We start from the raw sequence: 11,146 nt of genomic DNA, 5'->3' as shown, positions 1-11,146 counted from the left end.
ACAATTCACCTCGTTATGACCTTGCACCTTTGTGGTGTGAATCCAGAGGGCTTCCTGGACCTCCACCAGGACATACAATGCAGCACTGGAAAACTGTAGAGTCTGGTTTCTCCGTTGGTAAATTGGTAAATTTGGTACCTGCACTGCACTTTCTCTGTAACTGTAACACTTTATTCTGCACTCTGTTATGTTTTACCTTGTACTACCTCAATGCACTGTTGTAATGAATTGATCTGTATGAATGGTATGCAAGACAAGTTTTTCAGTGTACCTCGGTGCATGGGACAATAATAAACCAATTTACCAAATTTACCAATTTACCAACGGAGAAAGCAGACTCTACAGTTTTCCAGTGCTGCATTGGATGTCCTGGTGGAGGTCCAGGAAGCCGTCTGTGTTCACGCCACAAAGGAAGTAGACAGCTTTGCTGGTCACAACCAGGCATGGAGTCCCAAGAACCTGGATGCAGTAACTTAAGAAGTTGAATAACCTCACACTTGTGGTTGTGTGAAGTACATCTTCAAATGTCATAATCCATCAAATGCAGTGCAAGCCTCAAGTACTTCTCATTGCAGTTTACCCTACCACTAAACTACCAACAATTTCCATTACTTCTCACTCTCTTGCAGAGCAAGATGGTGCATAATTGTTGGAAGCGTCGGCTGACCATGGAGAAACACATGTCACTCCATCACCATCACACCCCTACAGGAGGATCTATTGCCAATAATTGGAATGCTCAATTCTCGGTTCTTAGCCTGCTGCAGTTCTAAAACCATGGGTGACAGGATTTTCACACGTCATTGAAAAGTAAACAGAAAATGCTGGAACACTGAGTAGGACAAGTAGCATTTGTGGAAAGGAAAGCAGAGTTATTTCAGATTCTGATTAAATGTCATCAACCCCAAAAGTCAAACTCCCTCTATAGATGCTGCCTGACTTTCTGAGTATTACTAGCATTTTGCTTCCTCACACGTAACACCCACTCAAAACAACAATTTGCGTGATTTACAAGCTGCAGTTCTCCACATGTACCATTTCCTCCTTCCTCCATAGTTTGGGCTACATTGTATATCCTCTGCCCACAATTCCTGTATTGCATTGCTCCTGAGGGGAGTTCCTCTTCATGTGCCCACATCTGGGAGAACTGTTTTTTGCAGGTTTGTGAATTCCAGATGTTTGCAATAGCCAAAGGAAATCGACCTGCTATGAGTGGCAGTTAGTCCCTTTAAATTATGTTCGTGGAGTGATGGGGTTCCTTTCCGTTACCGAATGTATGTTTAACCATGTGAGGTTAGGGATGCAGTCAAAAAGTATTAAGCATGGATGTTACAATGTTTATCTGCTGGTTGGTTGCTGAGGATGGCATACACTGATTGAAGTGTATGTGTATATCTACACCATGAATCACACCATCCCTAATATTGCAATGCCAAATGCCCAAACCTAACCTCACATGGTATAGTCCCATCCCTATGAGGACTCTCTATGAACTGATTTAAAAAAAACCTCTTGAATGTGTTTCATGAATTTCACCCCATCTAAGCTCCTTACACTAAAGCAATCCTAATGTAAGCTCCTTACACATTAGTCAATCCTAGTATCCCTGCACTTTTGCTGGTTAATTTTGCAGTTCCAAGCTGCAAGCTTCCATAGACCTGCCAGCATCCAAGCAGACAGGGTATAACAAATATTACCCAAAGGTTTGATGATTCCTTTCCCTCCACAGATGCTGCTTGACCTGTTGGGTTCCTCAGGCAGTTTGTTTTTTGGCTAATATAACAGCAGGTCAATAGCATCCATAGAGATAGAAATAGGGTTAACATTTTAGGTTGGTAACGTTTTGCTTTTGGATTCATTACTTAATCATCAGTTTGAATAATATAATAACCTTTGTAGTTTGCGATTTTTGTACACAGTGCGGTCAATCCAAATTTACACCAAATGTGTCCGAGCCTGCCACGGTTGGACTTTGTAGCTATCTGCTACTTCCTCCACCGCAAGGGAGCAATCATTCGGCAACTTGACTGATAACTGGGGTTTGGTGTGAAGGAGAGAAGAACAGTGTAGTAATGAGGCAGGTAAAGACATTTCTAAGGCAGGCTCCAACAGAATACACAAAGGCACAAAGAATTCAAGGATTGTATTGTCACGGCATTGAGTGGATATTTGGAATTATTGGCCATATTGAATTGCTTGGTACTAGCTTTAAGGATTAGTGCAGAAGGGTGCACTGAGATGGGCATTAACAGAGATGTTGTTACTACTTGGAAGTTGTAATTCCAAGTGAGGAGAGGAATAAAGGGGTCTCAGACTTTGCCCCATGGATTACCAAGACCAAAAAGACAAGGGAAAACAAGCCCTTTATGTTTTGAGAGATAAAACTGAAAAATAGTGAAATTAAGGCAAACCATATTGAACCATTGGTGAAGGGTCTTTGACCCGAATCATTGACAGTCCTTTCTGCTGCTCAACCTGCTGAATTCTTCCAGAAGTTTGTTTTTTGCTTTAGATTTCAGCATCTGCAGTCTCTTGTGTCTCCATTTTACTACACCACCAAGAAACCTCTTCAAGGCATGCCAACTTTGAAAAAGTTTTCCTCCTCTCTTCGTCAAGAGTTCTGTGAGTCCCTTTCATTGCTCTCCCACTGTGGTTTCTACTGCTCTTCTGCTCTTCGACCATGTTATTACAAAGACTTGCTTCTACAGCCATGTGCCCTTCCTCAGAACTCCCTCCCCCTCCTCTCTTTATACCAGCTACATTCTCTCTCCACTCTCAGTCCCGATGCAGGGTCTCAACCCAAAATGTCAACAATTCCCTTTCCTCCACAGATGCTGCTCGGCCCACTCGGTGCCTCCAGCAGTTTGCTTGTTGCTCCATATTGAACCATAATTATCCATGCTTGGAGTCCTGCAAACAGTTCTAGTTGCTTTATTATATAAAGGATGTGGAAGCTGTAGAGAGGACACAAATGATTTGCAAGAATGATATTGGAAATATGAGGGCATACTCATCAGACAGTGTGAGCTCCTGGCCCTCATTTCTCTTGCAACCTAATAGAGTTCTTTAAAATTATGGAAGATTTTAATTGAATTGATATTGACAGAATGTTTCCACTTATGGGGAAGAGTTTAACCAAAGGTTATCAATATAAGGTAGCCATCAAGAAGCCCAATATTTAATCCAAACATGATGAGAATGCAGAACTCAATACCACAGGAAGTGGTTGAAGCAAGTAATATTGGTGCATTTAATAGGAGGCTGGGCAGGCATATGAGAAAGAAAGGAATAGAGGGTTGTACTGATTGAAAGATAAGAACAGATCTGAGTGCAGTATGAAAGCCGACATGTAGTGGCTAGGCTTTCTATGCTCTACCTGTAATATAATCCAAGGAATCCTATGTCTTAGCTCCACTTATGGAAAATCCATGCTGTTTATTTTTCTTGGGAACCATATGCAAAGCAGTGACCATGCTAATAAAAATCCATGACATTTAAAATGCTATCCTAGCTCTAATGAATCACCACAATGGATGGCATGATACTTGAAAAAATTTGCTCTGAAAATCTGCATTCTTATGAATCATCACCAATGGAAAATGCAGCCTGGTCATAAAGAACTGTTCAGGATCTAAGAATGGTGAGAGAGGATACTTGTAAATTTAGGGACTCATCTGGGGGATTCACTTGTTTAAATATGTTGGAAAATCCATGCTTGCTGCATGTCTGTAGGGTGGGAGGTATGTAAGTATATAGCCAACAGCTTCATTTGTATAACAGGTACAGTAACATACTTGAAAAAAATCAGTATTCCGGACACAATCACAATGGAAACTTTCCAGTAGGAACAAAGGACTTACGATGCACACCAGCTGCCAATTCTACTCACCTGACTGAGAGGCTGACAATTAAGGAATTTCTCCCTAAGTTCAAGCTCCACTTTTGATGGTGACCCTATAAAAAGCTCGCTGAGGCTTCACATCTTCCAATGTCTACAGATAGGCCTGTACAGATAGAATTAACGCAAACTTTTAAGAATGCCTTTCTTTCAGATTCTGATGAGTAAGAAGACTTTATGCCCTGTCAACCTCAATACATTTTTAAAAGAGATACTGGGGCATCAGGTCATTCCTCCCCCCAGTATTGTGACTTGATCTTTGAGCTCCCAATTGCCCTCCAACCAATGCCGCTGATATAGCAATAGTGCCGTGAATGGAGAAGGGCCTTTGAGTTTAAAAGTCTGTTGTTTGTCTTCCTAGTTGCTACATGCTGACCTTCCATGGCTTTCATATGAGGACACCAAATCTGGCAGAAACAAGCATTTATAAATCTTTTGCTATTTATAAATGTTCTGCCTTTTCTACCAAAATAGGGAATTTCTTATTTAATACTCTCAGAGCATTGCTGTACAATACTGGTGGTGTTTGGGAACCATTCTACCAGGCAGACATTCCAGAACAATGTAACATTGGAAAACATGGACTCTACAGTTTTCCAGTGCTGCACTGGATGCCCTGGTGAAGGAGGGGGTGAGGATCCAAGAGGCCTTCTGGATTCACATCACAAAGGTTTGTGCAGTGGTCAAAACCAGGCATGGAGTTCCAAGCACCTGATGCAATGCATCACTAAATTGAATAACATCACACGTGTGGTCATGGTTAGTGCACCTTCAAATGTCAAAATGCACCAAATGCACTGCAAGCCTCAGGTACTTCTCATTGCAGCTTACCCCACCACTAAACTATCAACAAAAGAGAGGGATGTAAAAAAAGGTAGGGGAGTTGCACTACTGATCAAGTAGAATATCACAGCTGCACTTAGGACATCCTGAAAGACTCATCCAGAAAGGCCATATGGGTAGAGCTCAGGAATAAGAAAGGTGCAAACATTCTGATGGGTTTATATTATAGGCCTCCCAATAGGCACCAGGAGATAGAGGAACACGTATGCAGGCAGATTATGGAACAATGTAAAAACAGCAGGGTTGATATAGTAGGAGATTTTAATTTCCCCAATATTAACTGCGACTCATTGGCTTAGATGAGGCAGAATTTGTTGCATAAGGAGGGCTTCCTGAAACACTATGTAGATAGTCCAACCAGGGAAGGGGCCATACTAGGCCCTAAACTGGGAAATGAACTTGGCCAGGTGATAAGAGTTTCATCGGGAGAGCATTTTTGGAACAGTGATCATAACCCTAAGTTTTAAGATAGTTATGGATAAGGATAAGACTGGACCTCAGGAAAAAGTGCTAAATTGTAGGAGGGCTAAGTACAACAGTATGAGGCAGGAGCTGGGAAGAGTAGATTGGGAACCCCTGTTGTTGGGTAAATCCACATCTGACATGTGGGAGTCTTTTGAAGACCAGCTGGTTAGAATTCAGGACCAACATGGTCTCGTGAAGATGAAAGATAGGGATAGCAAAGATGGATAACAAGAGATGTTGTAAGTTTAGTCAAAAAGAAAAAGGAAGTATATGGAAGCTTTAGGAGGCTGAAATTGGACAAGGCCCTATATGAGAAATATAAAGGAAACAGGAAGGAGCTTACAAAAGGAATCAGGAGGGCTAAGAAGAGCATTAAAATGTTCTTGGTAAGTAGGATTAAGGAAAATCCCAAGGCATTTCAAATATAAAAAGCATGAGGGTACCTAGAGGAAGGGTAGGTCTACTCAAGGGCATTGGAGGAAATTCATGCCTGGAACTAGAGGAAGTGAGCGAGGTACTAAATGAGTACTTTGCCATTCACCAAGGTATTGGACATCGGGATAGTGAGATCAGGGAGGGGTATTCTAATATTACAGGGCATGTTGATGTTGATTCCAGCACCAGGAGGAGGAGGTGTTGGGTCTCTTGAAGAACATTAAGATGAATATGTCATCAGTCATCAGGGCCTGACGGAATCTATCCCAGGATACTGAGGGAGGCCAGACAGAAGATTGCTGGGACCTTAGCTGAGATCTCTGTATTCTCTTTAGTCACAGTTGTGGTCCCAGAAGATTGGAGAATAGCCAGCGTTGTTCCTTTGTTTAAGATGAGCAATCTAGATAATCCAGGAAATTATAGGCCGGCGAGCCTTACACCAGTGGTAGGGAAATTAGTGGAGAAGGTTCTTAGGGATAGGATTTACTCACATTTGAAAAGATGTGGACTTATTAGGGATAGTCAGCATGGCTTTGTGTGGGGCAGGTCATGTCTCTCTAATTTGATTGAGTGTTTAGTGGAGGTAACTGAGATGTTTAATGAGGGTAGGGCAATAAGTGTTGTCTACGTGAACTTTAGTAAAGCATTTGACAAGGTCCCTCATGGTAGGCTGATCCAAAAGATTAAGTCACATTGGATCCTCTATGCATTAGTAGGTTGGATTCAAAATTGGCTTGGTCATAGAAGTTCGAGGGTAGTGGTGGAAGGGCGCTACTTTGGACTGGAGGTCTGTATCCAGTGGTGTTCCACAAGGATCAGTGCTGGGACATTTGTTTGTAATATATATGAATGATTTGAATGAAAACATGGGTGATCTGATAAGCAAGGTTGCAGATGACACAAACATTGATGGAATTGCAGATAGGAAGATTGTCAAAGGATACAGCAGGATGTAGATCATGGGCAGAGAAATGCCCATGGGTTTCATCTGGACAAGTGTGAGGTGGTGCATTTTGGGAGGTCAGATGCGAGAGGAAAGTTAACAATAAATGGCAGGACTTTTCGAAGCATTTACGTCCAAAGGGATCTTTGGGTGCACATCATGTTGTAATAGCCAAATAAACTTAATAGAAAGCTTTAGGGTTTAATTGTTAGTTTCTTTTCAAGCAGGACCTATACTGAAACTTACCAGGGTCACTTTCTGCATTGTTGCTTACTGGGGGACTTCTCTACCAGGAATTGGTGGGTACCTTTTAGAAAGTATCCTTACGGCCAGCACAAGGAGGAGACTTTCTTTATTGTCATCAGGACAGATTTTGAATGCAGTCTCTCAAAGGTAAAAGAACCATGTCCAAGACAAATCATGAAATAGCTGGCAATATTTCCACATTTTTGAGGTTTTAGTTTTGTTATGCAAGAGTGATAACGCATCACGTAATGATGTTTTTCCAAGAAAGCAGATTGCGTCCACCGAGAGTGTTAGAACTATTGGTCAGGACTGCCACAATAGATTATATCTTAGGATGCCCCTAGGCATTGAGAATATTTTAAGAGGTCACGTTGATTATCACACCTTATTTTAAAAATAATTATACCATCAAATTAAATTAGGAATGATTTTAACCTGTTTAGCTAAATTAATGTGACTTTGGGAATTTGAATCAAGTGTAACATCCTGATTGACAGCTTATTTATTAAATCTTGTTTTAGATGTTTAGAGAGTTTGCCTCTTTTTGTTCTGACCCTGTGTAACAGATGGTGCACTCACAGGGCTTTTCAGCAAAGGTTTCTGCTTCCTGTTATTATTTTCAGGGTCTTAGGAGGCTGGAAGCAACTGAGAAGTGAATGTATAGCAACTAATCTCCAGGCTAACGTGCACAAAATTCCAGCAATTGCTGTGACAGCACAATGATTGTGGTGGAAAGGACTTGTGGTTACGCCACTTCACAGGTGTTTCAATTATGGTGACTCACAACTGTGACACAGAGATATTAAACTGAACAATGCAAATCACAATTTATTTATAATATAGTATCTATTACATATTCTTCAAAGCTATGATAGTTAAGTTAACAAAGTTAATTGTAATTAATTTAATCTGAAAGGAAACTAACCAACAGATGACCAATCGTTGTTTTGTTGCTTTGCTATTATAAAAAGGATTTCATTCAGACAATTTTGCAAGTTTTTCTTTTCCTTTGTCCTTCTTATTTGATAATATTTTCATGCGATGTCTAGATGAACAGGGCAGGTAACTTATTAAAATGAGTAGCGTGGTGCTGGGGAAACCTCACCTTTGTTTTCTCAATTCTCAGCCGTTTAACTTGACTCATGCAGTCAAGGCTTAATTTATGTTCAGATATTTACGAGAATGTTGCCAGGACTCGAGGACCTGAGCTATAGGGAGAGGTTGGGCAGGCTAGGACTTTATTCGTTGGAGTGTAGGAGACTGAGGGGTGACCTTATAGAGCTATATAAAATCATGAGGGGCATAGGGTGAATGCACATTTTTCTTTTCCGGTGTACCAAAAACCAGAGGGCGTACGCTTAAGGTTAGAGGGAAAGATTTAAAAGGGACCTGAGGGGCATCTTCTTTACACAGAGGGTGGTGTGTATATGGAACAAGCTACTAGAGAAAGTAGTTGAGGCAGGTGCAATAACAACATTTAATAGTCATTTGGAAAAGGACATGGATAGGAAAGGTTAAGAGGGATATGGGCCAAATGTGGTCAAATGGGACTAGCTTAGATGGGCACCTTGGTTGGCATGCATGTGTTGAGCTGAAGGGCCTGTTTCTGTGCTGTATTACTCTATGACTCTAAAAGAACAGGCCTGATGAAATTATCAGAATCCTGATACCCTTTTAACCTAAATTGAGACAGTTGATCAGCCAGAAGAGACCAAAGCAGATTTCTTAATTTAACTTCTGAGGACTTACCAGCAGATTTAAATACAAGGCCTCAGCTTCCTGGTCAACAGACAGATTACAGGGCTGGTTGTCTATTGGATGGAATGGCCTCTGTTTCCAGACCATGGCTGGGAAGCAGAGAGGGCTGGCGGTGGGGGGTGTCAAATTGTGGTTATAAGACAGGAAATATGTTGGCAAAGTTGGAGTAGCTGTGGATTAATGTGGATAGACAGAGGTGCTTAGAGAGAGTGATGGGGCAGAGAGATGTCTCTCTGAGCCACCATCGGTGATAGAATTCATAGTTGTCATCACCTTACTCTTACAAACTTCACTCTTTCTTGAAAATTCATTTGCATTGGAAAATATTTTTAGCCATGTTGTAGACTATATGTATGTCACTAGAATCATTAGGGTTACTGAGGTCTTTGAGAGCACATGGAATTAATATAGCAACTTGCAGAATCAGAATTTTCTTGTATCTGCACTGTGTGATTAATAACTTTGTGAGATTTCACCCTTTATTTCCATCCTGCCTCTGTTCCATCGTTTTTTCTCTCTGTTGCATTATTTCATTCTCTCTCTAGCTGCTATTTCAATCCTACAGTTATGCTTCTTCATCTCCGCTGTTCCTCGCTGTTCCTCACTGTTCCCTCCATGGAGATCTTACATAGAAACAGAAACAAGAAGAGACAGAGAGAAGAAATGAGGGGAAATTGAGATAAAAACAACAATAAAGCTTCAAGGAAGCATTTTCATTGAGGGCTGGAACCCAGACAATTTAAATTGATAAAAAGAATTCAGTGCAAAGAAATTACCTTTTCCTCTGGTGAATCCAGGACAAGGGATCACGCTCTTAAATATTAGAGTTTTGGTTCTGAGAAATTAAATGAGGGAAAATGTTTTCACATAAAGAATGGTGGGAATCTGAATCCCTCCTCATTAGATTGTCAATCCTTAGTCAGTTGAAATTTTCAAGGCTGAGAACACAGAAATTTGTCTTTGGCCACCGATGCTAAATGTGTGAATATCATTTGCCAGATGTACACACAACTGCACCTTTAGCACAGATGTGCAGAGGTGAGCACAACCAAATCCCAATACATGTGCATACACAGGTGGATAGGGTAGTTAAGAAAGCTTATGGGATGTTAGCTTTCATAAATTGAGGGGTTGAGTTTAAGAGCTGCGAGGTAATGATGCAGCTCTATAAAACTCTGGTTAGACCACACTTAGAGTATTGTGTCCAGTTCTGGTCGCCTCATTATAGGAAGGATGTGGAAGCATTGGAAAGGGTGCAGTGGAGATTTACCAGGATGCTGCCTGGTTTACAGAGTATGCATTATGAGGAGAAACTAAGGGAGCTAGGGCTTTACTCTTTGGAGAGAAGGAGGATGAGAGGAGACATGATAGAGGTGTACAAAATATTAGGAGGAATAGATTGAGTGGACAGCCAGCGCCTCTTTCCCAGGGCACCAATGCTCAATACAAGAGGGCATGGCTTTAAAGTAATGGGTGGGAAGTTCAAAGGAGATATCAGAGGAAGGTTTTTTACCCAGAGAGTGGTTGGGGCATGGAATGTGCTGCCTGGGACAGTGGGGGAGGCAGATACATTGGTCAAATTCAAGAGATTACTAGATAAACATATGGAGGAATTTAAAACAGAGGGATATATGGGAGGAAGGTATTAGATAGTCTGAGGTGAGGTTTAAAGGTCGGCACAACATTGTGGGCTGAAGAACCTGTATTGTGCTGTACTGTTCTATGTTCTATGTTCTATAAACATGTGCATGTGTTTCACTCAGGCAAAAAAGTAAGACTGGTATGTTTTGTAAAGCAAGGGTATCAAGGGATAATTATTAATGTTGGGTTAATGGAGGTGAAGTACAGATCAGTGAACATCTCATTAAATGGTAAAACAATCTCGAGGCGCTGGCTGGTCTATTTCTCCAGGCTACATCCCTGTATTTTCTATTCACAATAACAATATTAGCTCTGGCGAAGATCTTTTATTTAATCCTATTCTGGCTTACAGAACAAATGTCATAAAATATTAATAGAAAATAAAAAATAAAAATTAAAAATGGTCTCACCTATTGGAGAACAGAGATACATACTTCTGTCCCAATCATATGTCCTTTGCTCTAAAACCAGGCACTGTATAAATGAACAAGATTTAGAATAAAGGTTTAGATTGTACAAAGATCTGTAATTGAATGAGATTTTGCTCTCACTAGTTGGGTGTAACATCTCATATTGCTTAACCTACACCTATGCTTCAAGGATTTTTAGCAAGGTAACCAACATGAAAGCAGATGAAAGGCATTTCAAAAATATGTACTGTTTTAAATTCCTGTACATAATCTTGTAGTTACCTCTTCACCCGAATCTTACAAAGTTGAAGCAATTTACAGACATTACTTTTAATTTTAAATTAAAATATTTAGCCAATTAATGCACAATGGAGAAAACTATGAAAAGCAGCGTTTGTTGCAGTCGAGAGAGATTTTGAGTAATGTAAGTTTGAGCAAGACATCCGATTTTAATGGGTCAGTGCTATGAATTTGTTATAGTGTGTGAGCCAGCACCTTTGAAAAATG

The sequence above is a fragment of the Pristis pectinata genome, chromosome 3, assembly GCF_009764475.1.
Source record: "Pristis pectinata isolate sPriPec2 chromosome 3, sPriPec2.1.pri, whole genome shotgun sequence".
NCBI classification, from domain to species: domain Eukaryota; kingdom Metazoa; phylum Chordata; class Chondrichthyes; order Rhinopristiformes; family Pristidae; genus Pristis; species Pristis pectinata.
Note: the sequence above shows the minus strand (reverse complement) of the source record.